Genomic DNA, 23,354 nt, shown 5'->3' with positions numbered 1-23,354 from the left:
TTGTTCCCTGGGAGGGTGGGCAGGCCCTGGCACAGGGTGCCCAGAGCAGCTGGGGCTGTCCCTGGATCCCTGGCAGTGCCCAAGGCCAGGCTGGACATTGGGGCTGGGAGCAGCCTGGCACAGTGGGAGGTGTCCCTGCCCATGGCAGGGCTGGAATGGGATGGACTTTAAGGTCCCTTCCCACCCAAACCATTCCATGAATTTATATTTCTATGATAATTCTGTCCCACAGTCCCAGGATGAGACGTCCCAGAGCAGGTCACCAACAAGATTCAGTCTTTGTATCACTGTCAGCTTTGGGGGTAAAATTGCAGTGTGGAGAAAACGAATGACCCAGCCTTGGTCAACAGCAGGGATGAGCAGATGTTTCCTCTCCACCAATCCAACTCACGGGCACCACCTCACTGTCCCTTCACTGATCCCATTCTTCCCTGATAAAAAGCAAACCCAGCACAGGACATGTGAGAGAAATTAGTGCTGAAATACTTGAATGCTGTTACTTAAAGGGGTGCTGTGCCTTTGCCTTGAACGCTGCGTTCATTTCCATTTCAAACAAGGCACAGCTGAAGTAGAAACAGTTCAGAGAGGGCTGATGGAAATGATTAGACAGAGGGTGAGATGTGCGTGTGACTACAGCCTGTCAAGTTTGGAACATGAATTTCGTGGCTAACAAGGATGAAAATGGCAAAAAGGTATCAGATAAGGAATAGCTGATAGGGAATAACTCAGGAAGTTTTGAGGATATCTCTTTTCCTCCCCTTTCTGCTGAGACAAGAATCCAGGAACAGCCAAAAGATGTGGCAGGGCCCACACCACAGGCTGGTGACAAGAGACAGGGCTTTGGGGTGGGATGTGGGATCATTGCCACAGGAGTCTGAGACATTGGGAGGGTTTAAAGAATGAGCAATGAGTGATTTGGGTTCCAATATCCAAAACTAAGGGATAGGGTCATGGAATCATTAAGGTTGGACAGACCTCCAGGATCATCAAGGCCAAACTTTGATCTCATCTCGCCAATTCCTACTGAACCACGTCACAAAGTGCCACATCCACTCAGTTTTTGGACACTTCCAGGGATGTGACTCCACCAGTGTCCTGGGCAGCTGTCCCAGTGCTTGACCACTCTTCCCATGAAGAAACCTTTCCTAATATCCAACCTGAATCTCCCCTGGTGCAGCTTGAGGTGTGATCTCATTCTCCATCAGCTCCTGGCACTGAGGGAGGGGTTCCCCAGGGCTGCATCATCCTTTTGCTGTGTCTCCTGAATTTTTTCCAAGGCTTTTGGAAGTTGTGCCCTACCTGCAGCCCTCTCACGCCCAGCAGCACCATCCTCAAAGGAGAAAACAGGCCCATGTTCTGTTAAAAAGGTAACGTGTAACTGTTAAATCAGTTTCATAACCCACATCATCATTTTTTCCCTGGTATTTGGGAAGTCAGGTAGGAGTAATATCTGGGAGTTTCCCTGATGAGCAGAGCCATGTGTGTGGTGGCTGCAGACTCCAGGAATTCCGTGCAGAGATGTCCTGGAGGAGCACACCAACCCCACGTGCCCACACCTGCACACGCACGTGCCCTGAACCCAGCCTGACTCTGCCCCTCCAACTTCTCACACACTTCCCCAATTAAACCATTCAGAACTCCCATTAAAGAGCTGTCCACAGCCCTGCAAATTGATTTATCCCCTGATGACAGTCAGAGTTGCTGCCCAAACTGCTGCAGAGGAAAAGGTCTTTAATTTAGGGGTTGTTTTCTTTCTTACTTGTTCCTTTTCACACTGATTTTCACTTGCTGTTGCTTCACAATTAACTCAAGGTCACAAGTTTAGGGGGTATCACGGGGTGATCTCAGCTCCACTTGGCATAAATAATATTTGTGTTCCTGTTTCTCAAATGAATGGATTAAAATAGGATTTTATTGGAGTAATGAAGCTTTTTATTTATTAAAAAAATGGGATTTTTAAAGGAGGGTTGCTAAGTCATTACAGATAATTTTTTTTAAGGAATCTTTTAAAGGTGTCACTTGCTATGGCAGGGGTTTGGAATGAGATGATCTTTAAGGTCCTTTCCAGCTCAAAGCATTCTTTGATTCTATGATTCACTGCTGTTCTTTGTGCTCTGAGGATTTACTGAAAAGGAGTTTATCAGGTTGGAAATTTATTGAGAGAATGAAGAGCTGATGGCTTCTCTCTGGTGAAAAAATGGGGTATTTTCCTCTACTCATACATTTGCTTTGTTAATCTGCAAACTCACCAAAACATCTGAGCACACAGCCGAGCTATGCACCATTTATAGAAATCCAAAATAAACCTGGATGAAAGATTGGATTATTCACGGATAATCTATAGCTCTCACAAACGATCACTTTATGACTGTGCACACAAAAACCAAACTTCTGGCTTATTTTTGATTTGCGGAAAAAAAAAAAACCCAAACCCTTCTGGAAGGATTAATAGTAATTGCCAGGAGTTTGTTTTGGAGAGGGACTGTCCTCATGTTATCACCTGTCCCATTAACACTGGCAGCAGGATATTGATTATCCACAAACGAACTCTGCTTGCAATTATTTCACTGTAAAGGAGCAACCAAAAGAAAGTAAAAAGCCGGATTTGGAGGTTTATATATTGTTTTGGTGAGTCTACAGCAAGATAATTTACAGACAAAACAGAAAAAATGGTGATGATTTTAATAGATATTATTTTAGTACAGTTTATATTTAACATTTTTTTCACCATCAAACTGTGTGAAGGAAAATTGAAGTTCTATGAACTTGCAGTAAATCCCTAAATATTCATAGCTGGATATTGATAGGACAGGGAAAGGGACAATTATTGTCCCTGCTGTGTCAGTGCTCTTCTGTCCTGATGTTTCACTTCACTTCCAGGAGAATTTTCCTCAGCTGCAGCTGTCTTAAATCAGGGCTGAGGAAAAGCCCGATGAGTTATCTCAGTGTCTTCAGGAAAACTCTCACTGATAATAGAAAATAACAACCTTGAGACAGCACTTTTTATACCAGACTGTAAAATTTAATCGAGGGTTTTATCTTGCCATAGAAATTTGGGGTTTTTTATAAAAATCCCAGGAAACATTATTATTTCTGTTCAGTCCTTTTTCTAAGGAATGGCTGCAGAATTGACTCTTTTTTTATTTAGATACTTCCAGGAGCTGCACCTGTTGAATGACACAGGACTCTTCCAAGGGTGAAGTTAATTCCTCAGGAGGTTTGGAAAAATCCCAACCCCCCTCATGATGTTAAAGCCTTTTTTTTTTTTTTTTTATGGTTAAGAGTGTTTTGGGTAAAAAATAGAAAAAATTATATTTTATAGCAGCTTGGTGAGGAGCACAACCTCTGCCACTCCCTGATGCAGGAGGGTGGGAAGCTGCACCCCATCCAGGGATTTTTTGGGAGGATGGAGCCTGTAGGGTGGAACCACCTGGCTCAGCATCAGAGGGAGGATAGCAGGAGCTGCCTGGGATAATCCCAGAGGATGCCCTAGACGCTCGTGTGTTTTGCTGCACTTTGAGGCTTTTTTGATGCTTCTAAGGAGGATGCAATTAGCTTTTCAATGATAAATAAATTAGAGATCGTTGATTTTGCCGTTCACACATTTGTTTTCTTCGCTTTCATGAGGGATTGCAGCCTGTTTATGATTTTCTTAGAAGTTTGAGAGACTTGCTTTGCTTAGTGACAAATCCTCCCCTCTAGGCAGCAAAAGGGAAAAAAAAAAGAGGAAAGCAAAGATAGTGGGAACCTGCAAATGGCCAGTGTGTCCGCAGGGAAGGGAATCCCCTCAGGACTCCCAGAGGTTTGGTTTGTTTCCTGGCTGTTTATTTACGTAATTAGAGCTCATAATTCCACACAACGCAAAGGGAAATAAAAAGCAGCAACAAAAGAGATCACGGAAAAGCACAGGCAGAAGTCATTTGGTTATCCAGGACTGGAATAAGGCTCTGGTGGAACTTAAGGATGGCTTTGGCTCTGCAGTTGGTGGTCACCAGCTGGTCTCCAGCATGGATAGGACTTCATAGAATCATGGAATGGGTTGGGTTGGAAGGGACCTTAAAGCCCACCCAGTGCCAGCCCTGCCATGGGCAGGGACACCTTCCACTGTCCCAGGCTGCTCCCAGCCCCAATGTCCAGCCTGGCCTTGGGCACTGCCAGGGATCCAGGGGCAGCCCCAGCTGCTCTGGGCACCCTGTGCCAGGGCCTGCCCACCCTGCCAGGGAACAATTCCTGCCCAATATCCCATCTAACCCCAGTGGTTTGAAGCCATTCCCCAGAGGGAACAATTCCTTCCTAATATCCAAGCCAAATCTACCTTCTTCTGGGTTAAAGCCATTCCCCTTCTTTCTGTCCCTCCATCTCTTCTTCCAAGTCTATCTCCAGCTCTCCTGGAGCTCCTTTAGGCACTGGAAAGGTCTCTAAGATCTCCCTGGAGCCTTCTCTTCTCCAGGCTGAACAATCCCAGTTCCATCACTTGTCATCACCCAGATCCCATGCAGAGATTTCCTCCATGACCACCATGTGCAGCTGAGGGACAAATTCCCATGCAGCCTGTGAAACCATTGAGGACCATGTTTTAGAGAGTGACATCCAAAGGTTTGCAATATAAGCCTGGATAAGTGTCTTTAATCTGAATTTGGTTAATTATTTTGTACATTCCAGCTTGGTGTTCGCACCCACTTAGACAAATCTTTCTGTGGTTTCAGTGTTTCAAGCAATTCCAAGAGGATGGTAGAGGGGGGAAGGGTAATTCCACCACCAACGTGGAGCTGCTAATGGGCTAAAATTATACTATCTGGAAAAAAGTCTTTTGCTTCAGGACAAAAAGTATCTGAAGAAAAAATGCTTAAAGTAGCAAGACTGAGGCTTGGACTTTGTACAAAAGAAAGAATAAAATACGTATAAAAAGCAAAATCCAAGTAAAAAGAAATATTCTGCATAGTCATGTTAAAAGGGAGGTGAGTAAGGTCAAGGATAAGTTTTGTTTTGAGAACTGTGCAGCTGAGGAGTGCAAAAAATAACAAATAAGAAAAATGTGCCTTTTTTTCTATCTCCTCCTGAATGAAACACGGCATTTTGTGGGAAGTCAGTCACTGGGAACTGATCGGGGATGACAGAGGCAGGTCCAGGCTCGGCTGTACAGATAATTTCGGTCCCTTTCTGTATGAGCAGTGGGAATGAGGCTGTCCCAGCTTTATCTCCGGGTGCATTTCCATCTCACCCGGCGCTGCCGTGTCTGGCGTGGGAGAGCTCATCAAGCGCGTTGTGTTAGTGCAGGGAAAGGGGGGAAGCAGCAGCCTGGCCAGCGGGGCACTCCCAGGCATTCAGAGCAGCCCAGCCACCCTCAGCTGAGACTGATCAACTGCAAGAAGTGGGAAATGGCATTTTTTCCTTCCTAGGAAAAGCTTTTATCCGTGTGTGTGTGTGTGTGTGAGGCCGTGAGGGGGGAAAGGAAGCACAGCCAGAGCTCTTCCACCTGCCTGGGGCAGTATGGCCATGGATCCTCTGCTCTGAAACTCTCCTTGTCACCTCCCAGGGACATCTGCTTGGTCTGCAAAAGATGGAACTGGTGTCTCCACACTGCAATAGACTGGGAGCAAGGTGGGTAACACAGGAGGTGTAATTAGAAATGACTTCTGAGTCATTTCTCCTTCTCCAAGAGGAGTGTGGAAAGGCTGCTTGGGGGGGGCTGCTGTGGGAATAAATAGCATTGTGTAGATGATGGTATGGAAAGTAAGCAAAGAGTAAGATGGAAAATGGAGTTGTCTGGAACTGGATGATCAGAAAAGTTGCAGTACTAGAAATGAAATTGCAGAATCACAGGCTGGTTTGGGTTGGAAGGGACCTTAAAAACCACCTCATTCCAACCCCTGCCACAGGCAGGGAAGATGGGAGGCAACTGCAGAGCTCTGGATATCTGCTGATGCTTACTTGAAAGAGAGACAAGGGAAAAAAAATTAAAGAAATCAAAAGATATGATTCTCATTGTGAAAGTCAGACCAGTCCCAAAGTGCTTAACTCAGACTTCAAGTCCCTCAACCCCTCTTGAGGGCAGGAGGAAGGAGCTTCCCACGTATTTTGGGAAGGACAGGACCACGGGAGCTGTGTCTGTTTGCCAGGCCTGTAGTGAGCACCTTGCCTGACATTAAGCAGAGGCAATAACTTTGTGATGACCTAAATTCATTTTAAAAAGAATTACTGATGTATATATTCAGGTCAATAGCACTTTCCCCAGGTTTCAATAATCGGATCAATTATCTGAATCCAATAAAATCTTATTAAAGAAATTCAGAATTATCTTTAGAATAGCTGGCCTTGTAGTCCCTGAGTAGGTTACAAAAACTGCTAAGAATTACTGTGACCTACTTTCTGGGTGGTACAGATATCATTATCATATCAGAGGTGCAGGCTGATAAGGCTACATGACTTCCATCTCTTATTGAAGAGAGTTTGGCAAAGAACTCACACATAACTTCAATCTAGGTCTCCAAATTATTTTATTTTCCTAAATATTAACTGAAATTTGAAAAGTCAAAGCATTGCATGTGAAGAAGCACCAAGTGAACGAAGTGCACAAGGTAAAGCCAACAGGGTGATCAATGTTTGAAGCACCTGGGGTGGGGACAAATTGTTGTTGTTGCAGGTCACAAATGCTTGATCAGCTCAGGCAGAGCCACACTGACCCAGGGGCACTTTGCACCTCCTTCCACAAGGTCAATGAGGACTTGAATCCTGAGGCAGAGGAGGAATTACAATGTTTTATTGCAAAACACAATGGAAAACCTTCCAGCCTTCTCTCTGCCAGGTGAGATGTTTGGTTATTTTATTGCTCCTGAGACAACCGCTTTGTTAAAATGTGGCTGGAAACTTCCCTGTGTTTCTAAGCTGTTCTCTGACAGGGCAGCATGTGCAGATCTGGGCAGGGGAATGAGGTTGTGCTGGGCAGGATTGTCCCAAGGGTGGTTCTGCAAAAGCAGCCCATTGGTGTCTGGTACCTCTGAAGTAAATCTGAACTCTGTGCTGGTTGTTTCCTTAAAAAATACCCTGAGATGTGTCAGGGGTGGAGTTTGGAGCTGTGAAAGACAGTGGGGGTTTAACTGGGATTGCAGTGGGCTCAAGTGGTCTTTGCACTGCTGTTTCTGCCATGGCACCCCTCTCTCAGGCAAAGGAGCCAGTGGAAGGAAGGGTAGGAGGTACCTGGCCAGCTGGTTTTACCTCAGCTCTGCCCTGTGCCCATCCAGCTGGAGGTGTGGAAGATGCTGTGCTCCTGTGAGAAGCACCACTGTTCCCACCACAAGTGGTAAGGAGCTTCTCCGAGCTGTGCAAACACAGAATCCCCCTTTCGTGAGGTTACAAGAGAGGTGATACCAGCGTGTGAGGTTGGAACTGCCTTGTGCAAACCAATGGGGTGGCCTTGGGAGCACTGTCAGGGGTGTTCACGTCCCCTCCTGTGCCACTCAGGCCACTCTCAACCACCTGGTAAAGACGGGCATCCCTCACCAACCACCCACAGCTTCAGGGGCGATCACAGCAAAGGCGGGAGAGGCAGCTGTGGGACCCCCACACCACTGGATCCGTGTGGGCAGCGAGTGTGGCCAGGACGATTTTCCATGAGTTAATGAGGGAGCCGAGGCACTGGGAGCCTGTTGGAGAGCGAAGAGCAATCCCAGCTGCTCCGCGGGCCCCGCTGGCGCGGAGCAGCCGGCAGAGCCAGGCCCTCCTCCCTCCCAGCCGCAGGCTTTGATCTCGCCCGTATCAAACCAGTTGGGCCCCAGTAGGGTGGTGGGAGGCAGCGGGAGCCAGTGGTGGCGTGTGGCTCAGGGCAGCCACCTTCCCTCCACACAGGCCCGCCGGCCCCCAATCGGCGGTGGGACTTCAAGGCAGGGCCGACTGACGAGCGCATTAATTAGGAGGCTGAAATTATAATGTTATGTTAAAGAACAAAGAGTCTCCAAAGGAAAAATATGTGCCGCATATCTGACAAAGATAAATTGGATTATTCAAAATATTCCTGATGAAATGCTACATTTTGCAACTAATTATCAATCTGTTTTATCTCTGGACCAGCTGGGCATTTTTGTGCATGCAAGACCTGCCTTACCAATGATCTTAAGATGTCAGTGTAGCGTTTACATCTTTTATTTCAAGATTTAAATAACTAGGAAGTAGCTAATGTAATTCACTGCTGAGAAGAAAGGCTAGTTAGTTGAATGCTTTCCAAAGTGATCTTCTCCTAATGAACTTCTCTGGACTGTGAGTAATGAGACTTTATTCAAATAATGTTTAAGAAAGGTTTTTATAATGTAATTTTTTAAAGAAAGAGCAACATTTAATGCATTTAAAATATCTTTATTAATCCTATACTGTCTCATGTAGCATTAAAGGATTGTGAATGCTTGGTTTTGTTCCTTCTGAATGTTCCCTTAGTGATGAACTGGTTGTAGTAGCAATGGAGCTATAGAAATGGGGCAATTATCTTGTAAATGTTCAGTGATATCTTACAAATTGAAGTCTGACATGATTACAGAGCCATTTTGCTGTAAAAGCATTTGTTGTTTAAGTATCTTTATATACCACAGTGGTCTGTAGCTCCCCTGGTCCCTACTCCGATTCTACTCCTACGTGCAAACACTGAGCTTTGCTACCTCTGCTATAGCTCAGCTTTGGGACAGCTGTGCTGAGATTAATCTGCCAGAGGTGTCATAAAAATTTTGAGTGTGATTTTGTGGTACTTTTAAACTGGAATAGGAGAAGATATCTCGTAGGTTCCCTTCAATAGCAGTGCTCTGCAATATTTTGGATTCTTTGAATGGTTATGAAGTTCTCCTGGAAGTGTTCTGGCAGATTTTGCTTTTGTGGGACTCAACTAACAGGGTGGCCAAAAAAAAAAAAAAAATTAAGAAATTAAATTCTTTGACATAAGGTTGCTTGGCCAATTTCTAGGAAGAGACAACAATAAATGTATTTGAGAAAACCTCCCTGTTTTTGATTAACAAATGAAGTGGCGTCACTGAGTATGGGCTGACCTCATCCTCCCGAAAGGTTGACTCCCACTGCTTATGGGACCTGACTGATACACTCTGTGATTACACATTTGTGAAGTTGCCTTTATTTATAATACAGGATCAGGTCAAAAGGACTTCACTCTAGAACTTGAATTTTTCTTCTTCTATCTCCCAGTAGTTAAATTTTAAACACTATATCCAGCCTATATTCAAAGTTTTCCCAGAGAATAGGAACTGAACGTGGAGACTTCAGCCTGTGGTACATGGAATAAAACAAAGTAGTTTGCTCAGCCCATCATTTATTCCTCCCCCATCTACAGAGTAAATTTTGTCCCAATTAGTGATAATTTTAACTGTTCAGGGCAGGTTCTGCTTCATTGTAGAAACGAATTCTTTCTGCCTTTCTAATCAGGATCTTCCCAAAGCTGATCAGTGCATCCTCTGTCTCTCTATGCACTCTCAAGGCCCAATCCTGCAAAGAGCAGGAGGTGCTTGGCGCACTGACCTCCTCCCAGAATTCCTGCCAGTTAGGAGTGGTCAGCACGTGGCAGGATTTGGCCCTTGCTTTGCTCGGAAACCTCCCTCAGCCTGAATGTTTCATAACGTGTGTTTAAATAGTCGCGGCTAGCAAAGAACTTTGATGAGGCAAAGGGGTAATTGGATTTTCTTGTTCTATAATTAAAAAGGTATATATTACATCCACATTAATACCAAAAGAGTTCATCATGATCAGTGTTATTACAATGAATACCAAAGGATTTAACAGTGATTGGCCACTTAGTTTAAAAGGGTACCTGAAATCATTAAATTGTTTGCTGGAGGGCTTTTGAAGGCCTGTTGGATCGCCTGCCACTCCATTTTTTTTTAACTCCTGGCCTGCAATGTGAGGTTTACTTTTACAAAATAGGAGCAACAGGGTGATCATTTTCCTTTATTATTCCCTTATTGACTTCCAGTTAATTTTAATCTTTGCATTAACTGACCTCTATTAAGCTTGCCAGGTATCTGATTACACTGCCAAGGTTGAGACCAAAAGGCGACCTATTGCACCACGTCAATTGTCCTTCACAGAAGCCCTTACTGTTAATCAAGAGAGGAAGATTAAAGGAGATCAGAACTATCAGCCTGGAGTGCGTTTTGCATTTGAATACACCTTTCTACCAGGGTGTGTGTGTTGTCCTAGAAAGAAACAAATATGAGCTCTTAGGAGTAGCTTCTGCTCAAATCTCCACCGAGAGAAGTTCTCAAGACAACGTGGTATCTGCAACCTTAGCTCTGCTCGTAAACACTTTGATATGTTTGTAGAGTTCTAAATTAGATGCATTTTAATTTATCTATAAAACCCCTAATTAAGTTTTCTCATATTTGGACGAACACAACTTTTTTTTCTGCGATCCTAAAATGCTCACACTTAATTTTGTTCAGTTCTACCCAGATATAAATGAGCTTAATTAACTCGCATCATGACTTAGAATCATGGAATAATTTAGGTTGGAAAAGTTCTCTAAGATTGTCAAGTCCAACCATTAGCCCTGCCCATTTTGGGTTGTTGGATAGGTTAGAGTTTACTCCTCATCAGCACATGAATGTTCACACTTTGAGGCAGCTATTTGGGCGTGGTTGGTCTTTGTAGAATTCCCTTTGCAGAATTCAGAATTTAGGGTTTGTAGAATCCCTACATTTGTATCAGTCTGTGCATTTCAATGAGCTTTTAGCCTTCCCACATAAGTGAAAGTCAGAGTGGGGTGAGTTATACATTCCTGATGTGGGAATGTGTGAATTTTTACAGATGTGACTTAGGTGAAATCCAGCCAAACTTTTTGTCATGGTGTTCAGTCAGAGGTTGTTTGGCCGGATGTTATTTTCCTGCTGTATTTCACCTCACTACTGCTAGCCTTTTCAGTGCTAGAGCAATTCCAGAAGAACTTTTTCCTGTCATGAAGAAAAGGTACAGTATGACCAAAAAAACCAATATTGTTACCTCAGCTCGTTGGAGTCACACTCAAATTAATAGCCGTAAGTGAAACTTTAAATAACACTGCTTTTTGTAATATTTTCATCTGACTTCATCTATTTCTTGGCTTAGCTCACTGCCAGTCCACTTCCAAAAGTATCTTTGCGAGGTGAAATAATTTTACTGACGAAATCTGTGGAAGCAGAAGGCAAAACGGATGGAAGAAGACATGAAAATATATTAGTTCTAAAGTCTTCTCCATGAAAATAAGATACTGAATAATTAATTGTCAGGTCTTCAGTAGAAAGGTAATCTGTCAATAACCATGGAATTATAGAGCTTGGAATTATAGAGGTTGGAATTTAAGGTTGGAAAAGACCTCTAAGATCCCTGAGTCCCACCATTCCCCAGCACCGCCAAGGTCACCACTCACCCATGTCCCCAAGTGCCACATCCACATGAATTTTGAATGCTCCCAGAGATGAAGGCTCTACCAGTTCCCTGAGCAGCCTGTTCCAATGCTTGGCAACCCTTTCAATGAAGAAATTTTTTCTAATATTCAACCTAAATGCCTTCATTTACTTTTTTATTAACTTTGAGCTATTGTTCTGAGGGTTTTTAGAAAAGGCTCTAAAACTCGTGCAGAAATCCATGGTTTTAGCTCTTCTGAAAGGTTTTGCATCCATAATAATGAAATTTATTACTCTCTAGCTCTTTGGAAACACTTCCTAGATCACAGGCACAGGTAGATGCTTTTGCTGCCTCTCTTGGAGGTGAGAGCAGGATTTTCTGGATGGAACTGGGAAATGTTCCTGAGCACTGGAACCTGGCAGGATAATAAACAGCCGTGTCAGTATTTAACACTAACCAAAAGCATTGGAGACCAGACTGAACTAATTTTACCAGTAGTTACTGCAATTAAACATTTTCACCAGGATGGAAAGTCATGGTTTGGTTTTGAAGTCATTTGCTTGACAAATATCAGATGTTAAAATAATTAAAGCTTGGCCATTTCTATTTAATCTCAAGTGGATCCATGAAAACAAGCAAATTATATCAGATCCACCTATTAATTGACTCCTGGATTTGAAGACCAATAGGGACTATTATGGTCATCCAGCCTGGCCTTTGCATAAGCAGTTATGGCATTCCACCAAGTAATTCATGCATCCAACAACTATTTTTAGGAGAAATCCATACAAATTGAAAAGCTTAAGGTGACTTCATGGCTGTTGTAATCTTGTTATATAAAAAATCTGTAGAAATATGGAAGCTGTTGGTGAGCACAGAATGGGTTGCACAGGTACAGCTGTTAGGGAGTTATTGCCCAAATTTTTCCAGTCTTCTCGAAGTGATTTTTAGTATTTCTAAAAGGGAAAGCATCAAATTTGCTCCATTTTACTAAATAATTTTACTAAATTACAATGCATAGTTATAAAACACAGTAATGTGAATTTATTCTTTTGATTATCCCCCCCCCCCCCCCCCCGTTTTTCATGTGGTAAATCCCAGCGACTGCAATTAATTAAACCATAAATGGATTTGTACAGGAAAAATTTTGGTCAAAAATGAATTTTCTTGTATTTGATTCTCTTAATATATTCTGGAACTTTGTCTGAAATTGTCAGGGACAAAAATTCTGAAATTATTGTTGAAGGCTACAGTGTGGGTCTAGAAAACATATTATAAATGTATGCAAAAATAAATATATTGATTGATCCCTGATGAAAATTGTTATTATACATTAAAATCATATTTTAAAAATTTAATCTTTTCTCTTCAAATGATCTCATGTATATGACTTCACCTTTGATCATCTACAGAAGAAAAAAACCACCTTGAAATTAAAAAAGAAGGTAAGTTGGTGTTAAAATCAGAGTTTTAGTGCAATCAAGTACTTGCAAGGTCAACTACTGCAGTCTAAAATACTCTGAACTAGGTCTGAATATATCAAATTAAGAAATCTATTCATAGAGGGGAAAAAACGTGAAAATAAACCTCTTTCTAGCTAAGGAATTCCACAGGTGCTTTAAGAGCTGATCTTTTTGGAAGATATTTTTCAAAACCTAAAAATCCTCTTCTCCCTTTTTCCCAGCATCCCTATCCTGCACAAAGCCTCCCAAGCTTGGACAGTTTGTTTAGCTTTTCTAGGAGCTTGTGGAGCTTAATGTCAGCGCAGGGGATCCCAAGAGCTTTTCTCTTTTATAATCAATTCTACCTGCACAAACTTATTCTTAATAAAAAAATGACTGCTTGGAACATGAGAATGTCATTTTATTGGGATTCAGGTCAATAATGATATTTATTTTCTTGACAGAAGAGTCACCTCCAAACCACTCCAACATCCAGGAATTTGGTCATTGTGCTTAATTCATAGCAAAATCAGACTAACCCAACTCAGAAATGCTTTTGTTCCATGGTTAATTCCTGTTTTTAAATAGTTTTATCGTATGAAGGCTTCTATTTCCTCCAATTAGACAGAAAAGTTTCCCAGCTCTTCAGGTCTCCAAGGGAAATTGGGAATGATTAAAAAAAATACGTGTAGATGCATCTTTATGACTTAAACCACAGCAAAGGTATTTATAACTTTTAAGGCATCGAGCATCTGTTCTTCCGCTTGCAGGCTGTGTAAACAAGAGTGCTTTGGCTTCCCCTAAAATATCCTTTTTTTTTTTTTTGCAAGTCCAACAGATGCACCGTGGTCATGACAAGGCATCCTGGAGCCCGGCAGCTCAGCTCGTTCCAATCCGCTTCTGCTGGAGCGGGATCGCCAAGGGATCGGCGGGAGTCGGGAACAGCGTTTAGCACTTTGCTGACCTTGAGTCCACCTTTTCAAAACTCCTTCTGGAACCAAGATTTTTTCCAGCCATTTTCAAGTGATTTCTTCCACTTTCTCCAGAGACTGAAACACTTGATTGACCCGTGATGTTCAGTGAAATTCTTGCATGGGAAAAGAAAAAATGTTGGTAGTCGCAGACATGAAAACATTGGTGAACTTTTTTAATTAGGGGTTTGAATTAAAATCTTCAAAAAGTTTTCCACATGTCTGTCCAGAGTGTTTAACAACAGGTATTTGGGATTTCTTTTCATTGTGAAGGAAGATATAGAAGCAAACATGAAAAATAGATCTTTAATTTTAAATATATGATTTTTACCTGTATTATACCCTTGTAGGTACCACTTTGTCTCATTTGAGAGCTGCTAATAACCGGGAAATGATGACTGAGAACTTCTGAAATGACATCAAGTAAAAAATTAAAGGATGTGAGGAGACTTTTTTTAAGAATTAAAAGCTTTTAGAGCTGAGATCATGATAAATTATTTCTCAGCATTCCTTAGAAAGAATAATGGAGCTGAAGTTTGTACTGTGTGGATTGTGTTACTTGATAAATCTCTGGCTCACAGTACCTACATGAAAACAGGATTTCCCAAAGACTTGCCAGGACTCTATGCTAAAGAAGTTCACACAGGGAAAGAGGTTGTTTTTATTTCTAACTCACTGTTACGTCTTGTATTTTTTGCTTAAACTTGGTAGACTTTTTGTGGCATCAAAAATAAAAAGGTCTTCCAGCTTTAAATTTTGAATCAGTCCATGCTGAATCAACTGAATGGTAAAAATGAGTCATGACTGACCAGTTTTCTCTGTTAGAAAACCAAGGAAAAGGAAAAAAAAATCATTTTTTTAAACTAAATTACTCAAAAGTACTTTTTAAATGTCTAAAGTTTAACCCTACTTTGAGGACTTTACCTATTAATTATTTTCCAAATGGCATCAGCAACAAATATGGAAGATAAATACACAAAATAAGAAATTCTACAGCAGTAAAAGTTTCAGTAGTTGTATCATGGGTAAACATTTTGATCTTACCCTGCAAATTTGCTCTCTCAGCTCTTTAGACAGAAAGTTTCTCTGTTGAAATATACCAAACCAACATCCAAAAATGCAACTTAAAAGCACAATTTTCTAAAATTCTGCATTGTGAAAGCCTAAACTCTGTAAGTTTCCTCATATTTCTCTTTATAATCATCCCCAGGATAAGAGTTAGGTTTTGCTTTATTTTTTGTGTAAAAAAAGTGGGACCAAACACTGAATTAATGAAAGTTGAAGATGAACATTTGGAAGGTAGGTATGTAGGGCTTCATTTCTTTTAAAAATTATATTTGGGGCTCCATTTGTTTATTCTGGCTATTTATCCTGGCTGGATGAATTATTGTTTCCTAGGGATCCATCCAAGCCCTGTGGGTTGCCATTGGCCTCTGGGCACTAGTGAATTCCAGTGTTAATTTTATTGAGCCTTGGGATTTCCTCCTCCTGGTCACTTTTCCCTGGAAATAAAAGTGTGGAACATGTAGGACCCAGCTCAGCCCTCAGCTGCACAAGATCTCTCCTGCAGCACATGGAGCAGGGCATGGCATCTATAATTTAATTGTACAGCCTGAGTGTTATTCTGTAATCCCCTCGCTCTGCTGTGCCAGAAAGCAGGACTTGATGGTCTGGCTGAGTTTCTGTGTTCCAGAGGTGATACTGGGTCAGTTCTTAAAAAAACACATGAAAAAAAGGAAGCTGTGCTGTTGCAGAATAGTTCTGTGCTACAGGCAAGTTCAGGGTGGTGGAGAGAAAGAGGAGTTTTATAGCTCAGGAGAAAATCCTATATCCATCCCAGCCTCAGAATAGGATTCCAGTTTAAGACCTCGTGGTACAAAAGGCTGTGCAGCCTTTGGTTTGCTGTTTAATCTTGTTGCCCATCTATCAAATGAAGATATCAATTCCGATCTCTCACCACCTCCAGCAAGATTTTTAAGGGTATATATGAAGAACCTATAGATCAGTGAGCTCACAGAGATGCTTTAGAGTGCAAAGTGCTTTTAAATGGTGCAGCTGTCTGCTGTGCTGGGCTGTGTTGGAGGGTTGACTCACCTAACGCTGCTCCCTGTTTTGGGCAGAGGTGCTGGGGGCTGGCCAGGCTGCCTTGCAACAGAGCTGGCAGAGCCTGCTGGAAAACAGAGCTGGAAAAGTCAATGCAGCTCTTGCTCAGGTTAAAGGGAAGATTGCATTGTTATACCTTTCGTTGTAATTCCGAGGACCACTCCAGTTCAATGCAGGCTGTATTAATGTGCATCACTTATCCATACACTGAGTCAGTCAATGACTGCATTGATCCAGCGCGGTGTTTTCTTTCAGAGGATGCTACAATGAGGCAATAGAAATCATTAGGGCTTGTGATATTGAAATCCTCTTGGTGCTGGCAGACCTGGAGCTCGCATTTCATATACTGTTGCAGCAGCACAAGAGCAGTCATGCCTGGAATTTCGAGTGAAAGTTTCTATTTTTTTGTTGAGCGAATCTGCTCTGTTTTGTTCCTTTCTTTTGCACTCAGGTTATTTTACTGAGATATGTTGTGTACCTGACAAGCTGCTCTAGGGCAAGGTGTCCCTGCCCAAGGCAAGGGGTGGGACTAGAAGGTCTTGAAGGTCCCTTCCAAGCTAAACCATTCTGTGATTTGATGATTTTATGTACAGAATGCCATCTTTTCTTCATGTGTTGAACATGATCCTGGGAATGGCATGGCTTGGGTCAGAAGGGGCCTTAGAGATCACCTTGTTCCAACCTCTTCCATGGGCAGGAACATCTTCCACTAGACCAGGTTGCTCAGAGTTCTGGAGCTTCCTGATAAACCCCTCTGAAGGTCTCAAACAGCTTTTCCAAAACCTCAACAATATTCAGCATCCTCTTCTTGAGGACTCTCACCCTTTTAGTTTTCATCACAAACATTTTTGGGTGAGCCATGGTTTTTGAACCTTCACTTTTCCCAAGCTTCTGCAAATGGCTGGATGTTTAACAGACTTCCAAAGTTGATACCTTGTTCATTAATAACAGAAATTTGGTCATTGCAAAAATGGTTTTGAGCTCTACAGAGGGACAGCGCAGAGGCACAAAGAGGAAAACAGTTCTGGTTGCAATCTAAGTAAAAAGAGCCTGTTACAAGCAGAAAACAGAAGGAAATAATGTGACCCTGGTTAACATTATACAGGGCAGTTCCAGCAATCTGCAGGCTCATTATTGTCACGTTCCTTAGGATATTCATACAGGGAGAAGGGGGATAATGACCTACACTCAGAGGCATGAATAAGACAACATTCAAAAAGCTGCAAGTTTCATTTGGACAACATGGCCAGGGAAGAAATGGCAGCAAGGAAAACAGAGAAGAAATTTGGAGAACACCCTGCCAGCCACCCAAGTAACCCCCCACTAAATACACCCAGTAACCTGCGCTCATAAATCCGTGTGCAGGAAGGGCAGTTTTCAACAGGTCGTTCCAATTTTCAAATAAGGTTTGTCCTTGCAGGTTTTCTTCACACCTCTCCTGATGGCTGCAGGATTAAGACTATAAAAAAACCCAGGTCATGGAAACAAATTGGAAAATGCCAACCCTCCCTTCAGCTCCAAGTTTCCTTTTGAAATACTGTTCTTAAAAAAATTCTCCCAAGGAGATCGTTGGTGACTTGAGGGATGGAAAGATTGGAGTACGGATGCTTTAGGAAATGTGTCAGGCTTTTGGGAGGTTGTGGAGCTGATTCAGCTAATCTGGATGTATTAGGGGAAATCTCCCTGGTCTACCCCACCTGAGCATGGCAAATATTCATTTCCTGCAGCAAACCTGAAGACGTGTTATGAGGTGGCTTTTTCTAGATGATGCTGAGATAAACAGAAACTTTATAGGCAAAGCTGTTCTTCATGGAAACCCCACTGCAATCCTTTTGGATAAAGTTTTGATAACACTGGTAAGGAGCAAAATGTTACTGAGGGCAGCACCATTCAGGTGGAACCCTAACCCCAAATCTTGATCATTTGTTACTATTAAAGACCTCTTGGCACTTTTCACAAGAGCAGAGGTGTGAGCCCTGGTGTCCTGGCTAAATTCCAGCTTGGGTAATTAAATTCTGCTCTCCTAAAATCCCCCCTGTTGTTTCAGCCGAGTCCAGGATTCCTCATTTCCTCCACGAAAGAGAGGCACAGAATTGCTTTGTGCTGGTAAACAGCTGCCACAGCTCACCCCAGAGGAATTGCTGCAGTTCACTCCTGAAGCTCTCTCTGTCTCTCTCTCACAACACGTTGGGCACAGCATTGCCCCAGAGCACCCACGAGCATCCCTCCTCCCTGGCAGTGTGGGATGCAGGAACTGTGCAAAGCACAACCAAACTGCAAAGCAACTCTGGACCCCATTCCCCTCTCTCAGTCGAATATTATTAAACCCTGCTCAACTTTAGGAGTCCAGCCTAAAAACACCTTGCTATTTCTGAAGAGCTGGGGAGATAAAGTGTTGCTGCTGCTGCTCCCCTTGATTTCTGGATATTGGTCATACCTGGTAAATGGTTTCATTTTCTTTGCTGAGGAAGAAATCTTGAGTCCACTTCTACTGGGGCTTGTTAAGCTGTTGCCTTGGGGGCCAGTTGATCAGTTGTTAAGTAGTAAGCAGCTTTGGCAGGCAACAGGCGTAGGATCCCCTGCAGCTACTCCAGCCTGCCCATCCTATCATTCTTTAGAGAGGGAGCAGGGTATTGTCTTAGAAGTGCAATAATGATAAAATACGGACAGAATCTCTTCATTCCACTTTGCATGCGCAGGTATTTTAGTAAACTCCGTGACATCTGTAGGGACAAATATATAGATAAATATTTACTTGTCAACAGTGGTTGTGAAAGTCCAGCTGAGGGTTTTTTACGGATTTTTTTTTTATGATAAATCAGGGGCTCTGAGTGAAAAGGCTGAGAATTGGGGCAGCTGTACTGAGAGCTCATCAGCTGTTTGTTCTGGCTGTTATCAGCTTCAATTCCTATGAAAAATTATGGGAAAATATGACAGAAATCCTGGCCAGGCCACAGAGAGCGAGGCTTGGTGTGGGGTAATCCTGCCACACTTCTATCTGACAGCAAGGGAGTTCTTCAGTTGTAATTCTTTTGAATATTGCTATCAAATACTTTATTCTTATTTACTGCCTTAATTGCAGTGAAATGTTTGCCTGAAAGGTGTGATACTTTCTAAGCATTGTGACAAAAAAATCCAGCTTGGTCATTTCTCTATCTCAGAAACATTTCAGTGCTAGCAGAAATATCTATTTTCCAATCTTTGTGCACACTGAGAAATTTCGTCCATCTGAATTTCCTTAGCTAAGTACACCGGGAATGATTCAAAGCAAGCCCGACAGATTCCTGCTTTTCACATGCCAGTAGGGTTTTTTAAAATGTATTTTATGCTGGGCTTATTTTGTTTGGTTTTTTGGTTGACTGAATTACCTATATTCCTTGAAATGGTGTTTAGTAATTCTCAGCAACTGCAGGGATGCCTACTGGGAAGTGGTCAGCAGATCACAACAAACCCCACTGACTCTGGGCTCTCCTACTGCTTTAACTCAATTGCACTTTCTTATCCAAAGCCACATCTCTTAGGAAAATCCCAGAAATGCTGTTTGCCGTGAAGCATGGTTTTAATATTATCACAGCTATTTGAAAAGACAAAAGATTAGAAAGACTGTTTGGTGCTGAAGGAAGAAATAGTTTCAAGGGATGGATTTACCACAAACAAGATTCACATTTGCTGCTAATGTTTGCTCCAGAGTGTGTCTTCAGCTAAATCATTTCCCCCTTGATGCTGGATGTAACTTCTATGGATATGAAAGGGGGTGGCCATTCTTCATCCCAATCTCGATCTCCTACAGGCCATAAATAATTACAGGGAAAATTGTAGCTTGGGATTTATTTATTTATTTATTTGTTTATTTTGGCCTGTATTGATAATGTATCATTGGGATTCTCAGCTTGGTAAAAAGTCAGATGGGGAAGTATGGACCAGATAATTAAAATATAGATGGATTTTAAAGCACGCTGGATGCTAAAGTCCAAGTCCATGGAGTTGTCCCGTAAGAAAACCACTGGCATCCTCTGGAAGAACTATGATCCAGTTATGGTTTTGCAGCAAGAGATGGGATACGAGTCGGTCATTTAGTCTAAACAGCTGCTATTTGACACCTCTGTCATGACATAAAATAAAAAATGTGTTGTTATCCATGTTTGCCAGAAGGAGATTGGAGAAAACTTTCAGAAGTGGCGGGTAACCACCAGAGTGCAGCTTCTGCATGGCCAGAAGTCCAGAGGAATGATGGATTAAGCCCAGTTCATCCCACAGAGGAATGGACAGGGCTTTATTGACAAGCATCACCTCCAGCAGGATGGCAAACGCCCCAGGCTCCTGAGTCTCTGCACGCTTTTGTGTATTTGCTGCTGGCTTCTCCAAAAATGACCTCTCCTGCCCCTTCTCTTCAGCCAGCTTCTCTACAAAAACACCTTTATCAGCTGGGTAGGGAGGGAAGGGCAGGGAGCAGATGGAAATGCCTTAGTAAATAGAGTCTACAATTAAAATAGTTGTTGACTTTATAGGCAGAGATCTTAATTTCTAAAATAGGATTGTTAGCAGTGCTTTGCCTTCCTCTGCAGTGACTTTCTCCTGGAGCTGAGTGTTTGTTAGTCAAAACACCACAGCAGTTTGTTCCTTGCCCCACAGGAGACCTCCAGCAGATCTATCAATTCTCTGCAGCCAAAACATTCACATTCCCTGTCTTAGGTCAGCACAGAATCTTACAGTGGTTTGGGCTAGAAAAGATTTAAAGATCACCTCAGTCCAACTGTGGGGTTGGAACTGTGCATCTTCTTTCTTTGTTTGCTTCTTCCTCTGAGAAAAAACCTTCTCTTTTTCATATTTAACACAAAATCAAGCAAAGAAGATTCTCTGGTTCTGTGGCTTTATCCCCACTGATGGCAGGGATCACAGTCCAGAAAGCAGCATCCTCTGCAGGTTGGATCTTCAATACATCAAACGCCAACGTTGGCATTGTTTTGAGAGGGTTAACTAAGATTAATGAGAAAAGAAACATGAAGCCATGGAGGATCAACATTACAAATCAATGACTGAATAAATTTAATGTGTATTCCAGCTGTACTTTACCTGGCATGATCCTGATTCTTATGAGTGTATCTTTTATGCTTCTAAATAACCCAGTAGGACAGGAACACTGCGTCCACTTTAATAATGCTTTATTTAAGCTTTATACAGTAGTCAATTCATTGATTTAGGAGGAATTTGTAGAATAAAAAAAGAATGCTTAATAAGGTACAAATAAACTCCTCCAGCCTTCTGCATTCCTCGTCCTTAACATTTGCAAACGGTAACTCCAGTATTTTAATTCTGGAAAACAAAGTCATTAGAAAATAAACCTGGACTTGCTGGAGAGAACTTTAGTCTGGATGAAGTAACTTCCCTGAAAGATGGACTCTTTAAATTCTATCACTTTATCTACAACTTCGGAGAGCACCCCTTCTAGCAGCAGATGAAAAGAGAATGAGCATTTTATTAATTTGTACCTAATTAACGCTCAGAGCTGGGAAATGGCACCTGTGTCTCTGCGACTTTGTTGTTAAACTTCACGACGGTCTCGGCTCGCTTTGTTTCCTTAATCAAACCCTTGTTATCCTTAACCTGCCTCCCAAAATTGCCATTTGTGCCGCGGATCCACCAGAGCCGCGCCCGCGCCGCTAATTACGCGTATGGCGGCAGCGACAAAGGGAGACCTTCTCCATGAAAACGCTTGTGCCGGCCAGCCTCCTAATCAGATTCCAAGGAATTGAACTTGCAGAAAGTTTGTGCTAGCCTTGTGGATTTTCATTTCAGATGTTGTCAACTCAAGGGCATTTGGACCAATCAATATCTGTCTGTCTTCTCGCACAGAGAAAGTTGGCTATTAGAAAAGAGAGGCTTAGAGCAGGCTCAGCCAATACCATTAGCCCTTGCCTAAGGGCAGTTGTGGCCGTGTGCCGGGGTAGGCACCTGCCCCCTCCCCTCCCCCACCATTAAGAAGGCCACTGGGGATGTCATTTGGACATAGCGGGCAAAGAGCACTTCTTTATTCTTTCTCTTTTTTACACCCAGACTTCACCAAAAATCAATAAATCTGTTCTTTGCTTATTTTCAGAACTTTACTTCAATATAAGCAAGGACTTTCCTTCCAGCTACAAACTCCAGTAGCACCAAGTCAGAGATTTTTTTTTTTTTGGTGTGTGTGTATTTTTTATTTTCCTTTCTCTGTTCCAATTTGAGAAATAATTGGAAATAATATCCACTGTTTCTTCTTTTCCCTGCTAAAGATTTTTTAGAGGAAAGACCTTGATCTGCTGACTCTTTTCATGATTCAGCACTTGATTTTTCTCTCCTTGCTCTCCTTTTATTTCTAATGATTTTACATGATCAGGGAGGGAAATGATACATTTATTTGTTTTCCAGTCAATGAAGTTTTTACCACATTGAATTAGATTTTGCTGTTTTCTGTGTCAAGGCACTATTAGTGACACTGCTCTTGATAATTCTTTAAATATGAAAAATCTCCTTTCAATTTTAGGCAGCATTTCCACACATGGGAACCAGGAATATATTCTGGGGAGGCATCAAGCCCATGCATGAATGCTGTGAGACGTTTTTTAAGGACATTTGTGAGTCTACTCTTTCTCTGAAATAAGTAAAAAACAAGGTAAATTAAAGATGATTGAACCCAGTAGTTCAGTGACCAAACCAAGTGGCAGTGGGCTTAAGTATGGAGCCTTCAGATCTTTGAGGATGATAAAAAACCTGCAAGAAATGCCAGTAAATTGTCACTGGAGGGATATTCATTGAGAAGCTGATGGCAGAGGACAAAAGGAGAAGGGAAAAGCAGAAATGAGGTTGATGCGCATGGAGAGAAAAGCACTCTAGAGAAGGTCCACCAAAAAAAAAAACCCCAAACCAACCAACCCCCCATCAAAACCAACCGAACAAAAAAAACCCAGATGAAACAGTTTGGAAGAAAAAATTTAAGAAAAAATCTTGAAGACTGAAAGTTGTTGGTCAAACCTAACGGAGGGAACCAGTGGTAATAATTTCAGTTAACAGATGTTACCAGAGGTCTTCACGCTGAGCTTTAACAGAGGCACAAACGTTGTCCTTTTGGCTATGAGGAGTGAGAATGGACAAAGTCCCTGAAAACAGGACTATCCCATCCTCTGCCAAACAGTCTGCTCACGTAATGCACGTGAAGGCCAGATTCCATGCCTTCTACTGTGGGATTATATGTATCTCAAAAAATGAAGGACCATTGCTTAGACAAGACTAAGATTTACCTCAAATAATTTAGTGAAGTGGGTTGAGACCCACTGCAGACCTGGCCTGAAACCATCACCTTGCTGAATTCCTATCAATATAGAATTGGGAATTCAGGGAATACCACAGGATGAAGATTCTTTTTATTTGGGTTTGAATCACAGAAATGCGAAGAATTAAAAGGAAAGAGAATCAAACCGCATAAAGCCATGGA

At 42.2% G+C, this 23,354-nt stretch overlaps 1 long non-coding RNA gene across 1 annotated transcript; it reads left to right on the top strand.

Annotated features, from left to right (window-relative positions):
- The first annotated feature begins 5,208 nt into the window (after positions 1-5,208).
- Positions 5,209-14,537, top strand: LOC125329074. Its single transcript, XR_007205035.1, has 2 exons — positions 5,209-5,601; positions 13,643-14,537. It is a non-coding gene; the product is annotated as an uncharacterized LOC125329074 (long non-coding RNA).
- Positions 14,538-23,354: the final 8,817 nt, after the last annotated feature.

This window comes from Corvus hawaiiensis, chromosome 8 (assembly GCF_020740725.1).
Source record: "Corvus hawaiiensis isolate bCorHaw1 chromosome 8, bCorHaw1.pri.cur, whole genome shotgun sequence".
Classification (NCBI taxonomy): Eukaryota; Metazoa; Chordata; class Aves; order Passeriformes; family Corvidae; genus Corvus; species Corvus hawaiiensis.
Note: the sequence above shows the minus strand (reverse complement) of the source record. Positions and strands in the feature narration are given on the sequence as shown.